The sequence below is a fragment of the Danio rerio genome, chromosome 24, assembly GCF_052040795.2.
Source record: "Danio rerio strain M-AB ecotype USA chromosome 24, GRCz13ab, whole genome shotgun sequence".
In the NCBI taxonomy this organism is placed as follows: Eukaryota; Metazoa; Chordata; class Actinopteri; order Cypriniformes; family Danionidae; genus Danio; species Danio rerio.
Window position 1 is genome coordinate 381,498 of NC_141044.1, and position 12,727 is coordinate 394,224.

The following is a 12,727-nucleotide window of genomic DNA, read 5'->3' on the forward strand; positions in this document are numbered from 1 at the left end:
AGACTCTGTCAATATGCATGTAGAACTGAAAATGTAGGCTGTGGTGTTGACACCATGCTCAATTGGTACTAATGGACCCAAAGTGTGCCAAGAAAATCTCCCCCACACCATTACACCACCACCACCAGCCTGAACCGCTGATAAGAGGCAGGATGATCCATGCTTTCATGTTGTCTGAGCCGAGCATCTGAATGTGTCAGCAGAAATGGAGACTCATCAGAGCAGCAACGTTTCTCCAATCTTCTATTGTCCAGTTTTGGTGAGTCTGTGTGAATTGTAGCCTCAGTTTCCTGTTCTTAGCTGACAGGAGCGGCACCCGGTGTGCTCTTCTGCTGCTGTAGCCCATCCGCCTCAAGGTTGGATGTGTTGTGTGTTCAGAGATGCTCTTCTGCAGAGCTCGGTTGCTTATTTGAGTCACTGTTGCCTTTCTATCAGCTGGAACCAGTCTGGCCATTCTCCTCTGACCTCTGGCCGCATCAACAAGGCATTTGCGCCCACAGAACTGCCGCTCACTGGATATTTCCTCTTTGTCGGAGCATTCTCTGTAAACCCTAGAGATGGTTGTGCGAGAAAATCCCAGTAGATCAGCAGTTTCTGAAATACTCAGAGCAGCCCGTCTGGCAGCAACAACCATGCCACGTTAAGAGTAGCTAAAATCCCCTTTCTTCCCCATTCTGATGGTCACTCTGAACTGCAGCAGATCCTCTTGACCATGTCTACATGCTGAAATGCAGTGAGCTGCTGCCATGTGATTGGCTGATTAAAAATTTGCTTTAACGAGCAGTTGAACAGGTGTACCTAATAAAGTGGCCGGTATGTATATCACCTATACATAAACAAATCTAGCAACATTTTAGCTGATTGTGCATCTCTATTTACTATAGATGACTACAGTATATTTTCATGTGGGTGTCTGACAGCTGAAAATTAATTTAGCAGTAGATATCGCAGCCTCTGTTATTCTTTTCCTTGCACTTTATGGTTAACATTTGCTATTATTTATTTAGGATATGCATTTTTACATTCTGACTCATGACTGATTATTAAACTGTTACAATTACTATAATTAAATTAAATGAAAAATTCTTAAGAATAAAATATGATGTGTTCTTTGGAAGAGTGCACTTTTCTTGCATTGTGATGATATTTTATTGCCAATCTGACATAGTGGCATAAAATGGTCTTATAATGACAATAAAATCATTTAATGCAATATATTTTGGTGCAATATATCGCACAACAAAAAATAGAGATAGTGCCAGGCCTACTCTGAATGCATACTGCAACATAATGTATACGGAATATATATTCCCTAATGTACAGGGAATTATCCTAATTGTCCTAAAGCTATTTACCAGTTTTTTGTGCATGCATGCTTTCTTTAAAATTTACATTGCAATTAATTGTTTTTAATTAATTAGTTAATGCATTTATTATAAGTTTGTTTATATTAACGTTTAATTAATTGCATATCTTAAATATACTGAATTTCCAACTGAAGTTCACAAAAGGTTGTTGCATGTTTTTTAGCAAACATATTTTATGCCTCATTTAGTGAAGCAGTGGGTTTTAAGACTAGCTGACCGCCTGCTGGGAATTTTAGTTGCCAGATTTATAATTGTGTTTGGCACTTTTTGATTTTATTATTTTTTAAAAACTGATTTTGTAAAATTATTATTAATGATGACATCTGGTGTGTGCCAGAAAGAAGAGAAGCGTATAATAAATAAAATCAGCCGTTTTCTGTAGTAATTATTGGTAATTGCTCCACATGCTTCAATTTAAGTTAGTCAAGTGGTTTAGTGTTCAGTGTTATTCATCTATTGCAGGTAGTCCTACAGGAGTGGAATAACATGATGTTGGTCACAGAATTTAGATTTATATACCAAAAAAAGTGCATTTTAATATTGTTTATATGACAAATTTCATACATTTGAGTCCTACAGGAAAATATAAAGAAAATGAATGAATAAATGAACGAATGAGTCATACAGGAGCGCAATAACCTGATGTTGGTAATAGAATTTCTATTTTTGTCTGAAATGCTGTTTTAAAGCATTATGTAAAACATAAAAAGTGTAATATAATTTTGCATATATACTTTTTGCATGTTAATTCATTCATTCATTTTCTTTTGGCTGAGTGTTTTTCTTAATCAGGGGTCTCCACGGTGAAATGAACCAGTTTTTGCATATGCACGGATTAAATACTGTGTAATTGCAGATTGTCGTATGGGATTGGATGACATGATTCTGGTAGCAGATTTAATATTATTGGCTGAAATGCTCTTTCAAAGCTTTATATCAAAACAGTGTAATGTAATGTAATTTTGCAAAAATAGCTGCATGTATGTGTCTTGATTGTTAGACTTTCAATACTGTTTCTGACCCTTAAACTGCAGTTATTGTGTGGACCCCAAGCAGAGATCATGACCCCTGGACTTTATTCTCTGCTGTTTCAGTTGAAATGTGAATAAAGCATCAACATTTAGTCATTTAGATGATGCTTTTATCCAAAGCACAATAGAAGCAATCAAACCAATGATAAAATTTTACACTCAACAATCCTTTTCATGGAAGTGTCAGTGTTAGAGTTCAAGTGCTGATCAAAAATACATATGCTTTTAGCCTATTTCTGGCCCACTGACTCAACTGAGCAGGTCATTCCTGCAGCAGAGAACGGTCAAGGTGAAAGTTCATGACAGTTCAGCTTATCATTAATCATGACTCCTGTTCTGGAAAGGGTAAGAGGAGATTCTCACACACTCATTTTTCCATTCCAGTGCTCTACTTACCTCTAGTCCACTTTCCTATTGGCTTTCTACGTAAATGTGTGCCTGACGGATATGCATGAGTGTTTTTTGCAGTAGGGATGGGTGATATTTATAATTTGCAATATACTGGTATAAATTTGTCCCACAATAAATAAAATGGACTTATCTTAATAATGCTTAAACCTATAATTAATTTTAAGGTCAATATTATTGGCCCCTTCAGCAATATTAGTTTTGGATTGTCTCCAGAACAAACCGCTGTTATACAATGACTTGCCTAATTACCCTAACTTTACCCTGATTACCCTAGTGAAGCCTTTACATGTCACTGTAAGCTGAACACTAGTGTCTATCAGCTTGAGGCAAATGTGTAATGATGGTTAAGGCAGCAGCTAGTAGTTTAAAAGGAAATATTTGTGTTTGACATTGTTGATGTGCAGTTGTGCTTCTTGACTGTTTCATCTGCGCTCGATAATCAACACAACAAGTGCTTCTCTTGCTTGACTTCTGAATCTTTCAGCAATGTCAGATGTGCCGAGCATAATTCAACATGTCGCTGTGATTTGCAAAATAATTCGTTCATATTTATTTGTGCTAGTAACAAACACTGTACAGCTCAAAACTAAACCATTTGACCTTTTTACACTATTTTCTGTTATATTTCTCCTCAGGATAAAGTCTTATTTGTTTTAGTTTGGCTGGACTGATAATAATAATCATAATAATAATCATAATAATAATAATAATCATCATCATAATAATAATAATCATCATAATAATAAAAATTAAAATAATAATAATTATAATAATAATAATTTAAAAACTGCAACGTTAGGTCAGAAGGTCAATATTATTAGTCCGTGTGAGATTTATTTTATTCTTCGAATGGCTAGAGAACAAACAACCCAGGCTCATTGTTGATACGTACCCCTTTAGACATTTCTGGAGAGCACCGAATACATCTCAGGAGGTACATTATTATTTTTTGTAGTTTTGGTTTTCGCTGAGAGGCCGCTGTTGACTGACCGATGGACTGACTGACTGACCAATCCAATGACCAAATCACCTAAGATTGTCACGATACTGGGATTCAGTACCAATCGGTACAACATTTTTTAAAATGTCCATTTCCCACTAACATTTGAGTGCTGTTGAGCTCTTTCTTAAACATCGCTGATTTGCTGTTGTGTTCACATGCTCAACAGAAATGACTGTGATTGGCTGTGAAGGTCATCAGTTCACTGAACTCACCACTGTTTGCTGAGTTTAACCACAGATTCAGAAAGCCTTTTAAAGTCATGTTGATCAGCTGGTTTGTCTATAAGCTGACATACGAGCAATCCACTGGTGAATCCGCTGATGAACCACTGATCAAGTGTCCCTGTATCTGTGGTTACACCCATCCCCATCCCTGTACCGAACCAATAGTGTTTTCAAAAGCACTGATTGACCATCGGCCACCCATTTCCCTAAACCCAACCAATAGTGTTTTCAAAAGCAAACCGCCTGATTTTTATCACGCTTTAAGATTTTACCACATTCTCACCCTGTTATTTACTTGTTTATTTCATTTTTTGGTCTTGTTTTTGTTTTACTTGCTTTATGGAATCATTCTTCGCTGTACTCGAACCCTGTCGTCATGGTCAATTCCTCTTTATTTCAAATCCTCTGACATACATGGCATGCAAACTTGTAACAGCGGAAGAGCTTTCTATACGAAGGTAAGCGCAAAAATGAACGACGTCATTCCCCACCGTAGCGTTCATTTTAAAGACTAAATGCAGCCATATGTACTTCTGGCTACATAATTTGTACTCTCCAGAAATGTATATAGGGCTACATTTTCACAATGAGCCTGTGTTGAGAACAAACCACTGTTGTCCAATGACTTGCCTAATTAAGCTAATACTAGTGTCCTTCAATATAACGGGGAAAATATCATGTACTATCATCATGGCAAAGACAAAATAAATCAGTTATTAGAAATGAGAAATTAGAAAAAAAGAAAATATTTAAAAAACAATTAAAATTAGACACAATTACAGCTGGGATCCAGCACAAAACTTTTGTCAGGTAGTGTAATTTTGTCTTCATATGTGAATATCTACAGTGTTGACCATATGCATTTGCTTGCTGAATCAAAGCACATCTTAATATTCATAAATCACGTTATATATGTTCACCGTCTCTCTTTTTTTAATATTTGGGACAGCTTGATGCACAGATATGATGAAAGTGTATGCATGCGTGCTCTTTTTCTTCATGACGGCGGGTGACAGGCATTAATCAATAGTGTATTAACAGGGCAGAGCATCATCAATCACATCTCCACCAAACACCTTTTATCACTCACACACAAGCGGGACTCGAGCTTTTGAAGAGATCCTGGCCGAAAGCAAATAAGGACGAGAGTAAATGGAGGAGAAATATAAATCTACAGCTGACACAACCTGGAGCGCGGGCTAAAAAATAGTGGCGGCGTTAAAAAAAGCAGGACACTTTCTCAGAGATGATGATCTGGCCGGCTTTCATCAGCGCAGACTGAGAGATGCTCAGATAACAGACTTTATATTAGTTCAGGACGGAGAACACAAGGTCAAGACTTTCCTGGAAAAACACTCGAGTGCTCTCTGTTCAGGGGGGATTTGATGTATTATGAGGGTCCGGCGGGGCTAAAACACTAGAGCGGTGGCAAAACAATCATCGGAGAAATATCGATTCTTTATTTGATTCATTAATCTGTAAATACAGCAGAACTCAGAGTCTCAGAAAATAACCTTATACATACGTTTCCACACATACAATAATATAAATATCATACACTTCTCATACCAAAGTTGTTCTTATATATTATAAGTTATTATTATAAAGTTAACGTTGTTATATATATATATGTAAATATCTCAGTGGTTCTAATACTTTTCTATTTGAAAGAAAGCATGAAGAAAAGGCCGCTGGTGTCGCAGCTTTTAGCAGAGTGAGTCTCCTGTTCACTGATCTGAGAGCAGCACTTACAGGCTTTTCTGCGTCTGCTGGGAGCTGGAATTAACATTCAGAGTTAAAATCAGACTAAAAGTGAGCCTGAACACTGAGGAAAGCTCCTGTCTGATGTGCGTTGCGTGCGTTTGCAGCAGAATCACTAAAATGTCTGAAAACAACACGGCATCTTCAAATGCAGAATATTTCTTTTTTATTCTTTATTTATTGAACAGGGACAGTGCTCATTAATCAACAGGAAACAAAAACTGTAAACATGCCAAAGTTAGCCACACTGTAAAGAATGTTTATTTACTTTATTAAAACGTGCGGTATGAGTTTGACACCCGGTGGCTGAACCAGGTATTGCACTCCTGGTTCAAAATACACGCAAGCTCAGGTTGCCAGATTGGTTTTGGCACGTAACGCACATGTTCACAGCAGAGTATCTGATTTTAGCATTGTTTTTCAGATAAGCAAAAATGTTCACTGAGCATGATTCTAAATATCTGCACACATATGAGGGTGTTTTATGATGCGACAGAGTCAAAAACAGCACCTTTAAAAAATTTCACTTAAAAAAATGTGACAAGACTTTACTAAAAGTGAGTAAATCCATTGTAACTTGGTATTAAGTTTATTTAACTTAATTTTTATAATCATACACATTTCATTTATATCCACATTTTAAGGCAATGGGTTTAAGTACTTTATTAAACTCAACTAACCATTTTAAAAGCAGCAGGTTTAATTGCTTATTTTAATAAAGTAAAAAAATCATGTGTTACAGGGGCTCGTTTTCATCTATTGCTGCCTGCTAGATTATAAAAAAGCAACCTTAAATAAAAAAAACATTATTACACGTCCAATATTAGTAAATTTGCATACAGCAAAGAATATAAAAAAGAATCACATATGATTACAAACTTGATCACAGATCATCAATGCAATCAGTCTGATGATCAAAATGAGGAAAATTCAGTTCAATTTCAGCTGTAGATGTTTTATTAAAAAAACTCAACATTATTAGAGTGTCTTTGAGCTAAAGAAAATAACAGAAAAATCTAAATATTTACTCTGGTGGAAAAATAAATCAGTAGCAGTATTTTATTTAATAAGGAAATCATATTTGATATACAAGAGTTTCTCAGATGATGTATTTCTATACTTAGACATTCAGATGTGTGTCCTAAAGTTTTCACGCATACAGTAATATAAGATTCTTTCCAAAGTTTATCATTTTATTGCTTTATTAACTTATTAACCTTCTGGATTTAAAGGTACACAACAAATACATGCAACTAAAAATAATAATAATGCAAAAAGAATAAAATGTTCTCGCATTATATTATATTATATTAAAATGTATTATATTATAATTTATATTACATTATAATTGATTTTATTTGATTGATTATATTATATTATATTATGTTATAATTTATTATATTATATTATACTATATATTATATTATATTAAATTACAATTTATTATATTATATTGTTATATTATGTTATATTATATTATATTATATTATATTACATTTATTATATTATAATTTATTATATTATATTATATCATAATTTATTATATTAAATTATATTATACAATATATATTATATTATATTATATTATATTATATTATATTATATTAGATTATATATGTCCTCTATTGTTTATGCATATTTGAAAAAAAACTAAGGGTCTACTCTGAACTTGCCCAGGTGCGCTTGCCCAATCGCGCCCCAGAGCGGTTAAAGACAACTGTGTCTAGTGTATGTCAACTGTAAAATTCCATTTCCATTCCATTTCCATTCTGTTTATAAATTTAAAATGAAGTTTTCTAAGTAACGTTGGCCTTTTAATTCCTGTATGTCATATGTTTATTGATGTTTCCTTTTACTTGGTTTTTATTGTTAGCTGTGCAGTGCCATAGTCGAACGCATACAACGAAAACAAAACACACAATGAAATGCATACGATGAAAAAGATATCATGTTTAAAAGAGAAGAAGCTGCCGTTCGCTAAGAGTTTTTCTTTTACTGTGAGTTTCTGTGACCTCTGGAGCTCTGCAGACCTTCAGGATCTGATCATAAAACAGACAAGCAAAGGCTTTCAGGACGGATGTTTTCACACTGAGCACGAGCTGCTTTTAACCCTCAAATATACCTCATACTGCAGCTCTTAATCTTCCCTTGTGGACATTTTTGAGCAAGAAGGTCTCGTGTGATCCCCGATTTATTTATTTATTTATTTGTCTTTGGAAAAAATATCTACAAAAAGATCTGTCATCAATCTACAGATGACTTGTGTTTCAAACTGTGGTGTTGGGGAGAGTTACTTTAGAAAGTTATGCATTATAATATCGATTTACTCCCCAATAAAATACTTTCTCTAATCTTTGCTGACCTTTGATCTCTTCCAGAACTTGCAGTTTTTCATCATCTTTTTTTCAATAGAGGAGCTCTGTTGCTTTATATACATTTAAAAATACAATTAAGGCGGCAACTTCATGCTTTTACCACCAATTCACACTGTTTTTTATTTTATTTTTTGTAGATTTTCCTGGTTTCTTGAAACATCCTTCGCTGGACCCCGTACAAGGTGAGCTACCGAGCAAACTGACCACACCAGTAAAGCCATCCATACAGAGGGTAACCAGTCAGTGATAACGTGAAAATCAATAGAAGTTGTCGACAGCATCACACTGCCCTGTAGCATTAGTTTGCACACAAAATGCAGCCAGAGCACATATTTTTACAGTTTCCTAAAAACTAGTGACATTCTTGCTGAGAGGCAACAGTGCTAACCACTAAACCACCGTGCCGCCCTGTTTAGGAAAAGGGAGGAGCAGCTGAGGTGGAAGGGGGGATTCTTCAAGACGAAGACAACTGAGGTAAGAAACTGGTTATTTATAGTGTGTTAGGATTCATCTGATTGGTAAATCATGTGATGCAGGTCCAACCTTGGTCATGTGATCCTCTCGAAATTAGTTTAGAAACAAACTTCATTCCAAGAGGGCTAGGCTAAAGATGCATCTAAAATATAGGCTAAAGTTTGAGCCAGGTACTAATTGAATCCAAGGCAATATGACAAAAAGTAGATCCAATAATGTGCAAAATCCAAACACAGAGATTTGGAACTGGCTTTGTAAGCTGTCTATATGTCCATGCAGTACTCCGTCCAGAAAGATTTTAGGGTCACAAATTAATAGCCCTCTGATTGGCTACAGGTGTGAATGTGCAAAGGTGCATGGGAAGTATAGTTCTATGAATCATGATAGTCCATGAGAGAGTCTATAATGATAGTACATGACATCTAGTGGCGAGTAGACATAAGAGCATGACTTTGTAACAAATACCAGCCTGTAGCGTTCGTTTTACACACAAAATGCATCCAGACGTATGGCATTTGCAGTTTGCCTGAGTTGTAGCCCTGTGCACGTATTCCTAGTGCGTCTATGTTGGTGTTTGTCGTGAGTCTGGGTCGTTTTATTTGGCATGTGTGTCTTGGGCATCAGTGATCTGGCCTGCTGAAGTGCACTGAAGCGAGGGTTTTTTTCTGAAGATGCTCCACCTGCGGGACACTGAGGCGCTAATGAGCCGGTTTGAAGCCGTTTCTGGAGCCGAGTGCCACTGTGGTTGAGGAATGAAGACGTCTCTGCAGTTTTCTTCAAAGCGCAGGATCTGTAGGCCTCCAAGGTGTCAGATGTGCTGTTCTCAGACCACAGCCAGCAGCGTGACCCTAATCGCCTCCATCAAAAGGGGCAAAGCGTGATGCGGATGCTGGCCTATATAGAGCATCTGCTGGACCATCCACAAACAGACAGACAGAGAGAGAGAGCGTTCGGGAAAAGCCAGATTTCATTTAGCTGACCCGGAGTTACCTGATATTATGAAACTGCCAAAATATATATATCCAGCAGCTCTGATAGGGATGTTGGCTTGGGTTATTTCATGTTTTTGAAATCAAGCTGTGTGATTTTTAATAATGGAGCTCGTCAGGCTGTTTGTAAGATCTCAGTGGTATTAATGTGAGACTGAACGACAATCAAGACGTGCCAAAAACACACACAAGCAAACATGTATAAAACATTCTGTCAAATATGGTCAAACCCAATGCTGGGTTCATTTTTAGGGGTCTAAGCATAGAAACCCACCAAGGATAATATAACTAATGAAAACGAACAAAACAAAGTGCTGATTAACTTCAACTCACTAAAATTATAGCAAAAATGTCTTTCGTTTTCGTCTTTGTAAATGTGTTTAATACATACTGTAAGCCTTTTAGAAGTAAATCTGTTTACTTTGCGCTGCTGGCGTTTGACCCGTATGGCATGTCAGAGTCTGTAATCCTGCTGCCATTGGCCAGATCAAGCCGGTCCTCCTCCAGTCAGTCCTCGCTGTTGCTCCCGTGAAAAAAACAACGGCTGGACATGACAGCAGCTCGGTGACAGCATTAAATAGGACCCGAGCAGATACTTAAAAATATTACTTTAACACATTTGTTCCCAATAATGCGTTTTCTTTCTGTATTAGTGATCACAATCGCAAACAAATCTTTCTCTTCTGAGTGAACCGGTTGAACAAATTTTCTAAATCGAAATGAATCATTTAAAATGATTTGTGCAAATTTTTAGCCCATTATTAATTCTGTTTATTTACTTGAGTAAATGTGTAAATCTGAATTTATTCAGTAATTTATTACTTTTTATTTAATATATTAAGGTTGTAGTTATGATATGTTATAGTTATGATATAATGTTTTTAACGTAGTGTGAAGTAGTTTTACGGGCTGTCAGTGTTCAAAGTGGTGCACTGCATGGATCAGAGCTATGGATCTGCTTATATATTCATAAACAAACAAACAAATAAACAAACAAACAGCAGGTATGGAGGACAGATAGACAGATATCTGGGGAACAGAGGAAAACAGAGCAGGTATTCCACACACACACACACATACACACACACCTGGAGGCTGTGACTTCGCATCCTGGATTAACAGATGCTTGTGTTGTGATATTTCTGACAGCTTTTAATGACTGAATATTTTCTCAGTTCATCCTGCACATGTTGCTGTAGTTTCACAGCCATGCAAATATACTGTACATGTAAGATTGAAGTCACATTTAAAGAGTTCTGCAAGAAGCTGTTTATTCAAATGTAGAATTAATTTCTCATACATTTTAGTTTGGTTTGCATCAGTCATGTTCCAAACAAAGAAATAATTCAATCAGATAAAGCACTTTTAATAATAATAATAACAGTAATAATAATAATAATAATAATAATATCAATAATAATATGAAAAATAATATGAAAAATAGTAATATTATCAATAATAATAACAATAATTATATGAAAAATAATAGCAATAATAATACGAAAAGTAGTAATATTATCAATAATAATAGCAGTAATAATAATAATAATACGAATAATAATAATACAAACAATAATAATTCAAATAATAATAAAAATATGATTTTAACAATAATATAAATATAAATATGAATAATAATAATGCAAGTATGAATATGGATAATAATAATAATAATAATAATAAAATGTATAACAAAAATAATTATATAAATATGAATAGTAACAATAACAATATAAATAATAATAATACAAATATGAATAATGATGATGATGATAATAATAATAAAAATACAAATATAAATAATGATGATGATTATAATAATAATACAAATATGAATAATAATGATGATGATGATGATAATAATAATACAAATGAATAATGATGATGATAATAATAATACAAATATGAGTGATAATAATAATAGTAATGATAATAACACAAATATAAATAATGATGATAATAATAGGAGAAGCACTTTAGCAACGAGACCAACAGCGTGTAAGTACATTTAGACTTGTTTTTAGTGTTTGTGTGGGGTTCTAGCTGTTTTCAGCTGTTTGTGATGGTTTCGCGATCACTGATAAATAAGGGACTAAGCTGATGGAAAATAAATGAGTAATTATTTACAATAGGCATTAACTTGTTAATTATTGATCACACTTTAATTTAAGGTACAATTCTTGCTGTAACAAACCACTAGTAAACACCTAATTAGCTGCTTATTAATATTCATCAAGGTTGAGTTTAGATATTAGGCAAGGACAATATGATTATACAGCAATATGTGCTGTGTAAGTACTAATAAACAGCCAATAATTTAATAATAGACAGGTAATTAGTCACTAGTTAATAAGTGTGTTAGAGTCTTTCCAGTCTTTCTAAGTATTTACAGAATAAATGCTAAATATATTGCTTTAGCCATAACTCCATAAATATGCACAGTAATTACAGTCAGACCCTCTTTAATGAGAGGAATTTGTGATATATTATTAACTGTATAAACAATTGCGAGTGTGTTGATGTTTCTGTCAGACGCACACAAACGAATCGCACTTCTGAAGCGTATGCATTACAGTAAACATCTGTTCTCTTTGCATGCAGATTAATGAGGGTGTACACTAATCATCGACATGCTGAAGTTTACACTAAACAAACTTTCAGATTTGCATATCAAATGAGCACAAACTCTCTGCTACGCTATCATATACAAAATAACAGCATTTCTCCATCATCATCATCATCCTGCGGACACAGAAGTGCCTTTGAATGGCACCTGTTGTGGAAAAATGACTTTTATAAGGGGTTTAAACCCAGTTGTGTGTGAGTATATCTAGAATCTAATGGTCAACATGAATTAATTGTATTTGTTATAATCAGACTTAATAAAACAGTCTGCAGAAACACTTTGATTGACATTCTCCCTTTGTATGTGTCATTAGAGGAGGAAAGCCCCGCCCACTAGTGGCCATCTCTTCCTCATTAGCATAAACAGCCCTGAGTGAGAAGCAGCCGTCTGTCCATTAGAGTCTCTATGATGATGCACAGGCATTTGTAGCTCCGCCCTCTTCTGAAAAGATCACAATCTCATTTGC

At 34.9% G+C, this 12,727-nt stretch overlaps 1 protein-coding gene across 1 annotated transcript in view; it reads left to right on the plus strand.

The window, feature by feature from the left end:
• Positions 1 to 12,727, plus strand: part of vstm2a (V-set and transmembrane domain containing 2A) — a 219,827-nt gene that overhangs the window by 16,633 nt on the left and 190,467 nt on the right. The window contains exons 2-3 of the mRNA XM_087308582.1: positions 8,310 to 8,354; positions 8,589 to 8,646. The gene's annotated coding sequence lies outside the window, so the exon portion shown is untranslated. The remainder of the gene's footprint in view (positions 1 to 8,309; positions 8,355 to 8,588; positions 8,647 to 12,727) is intronic.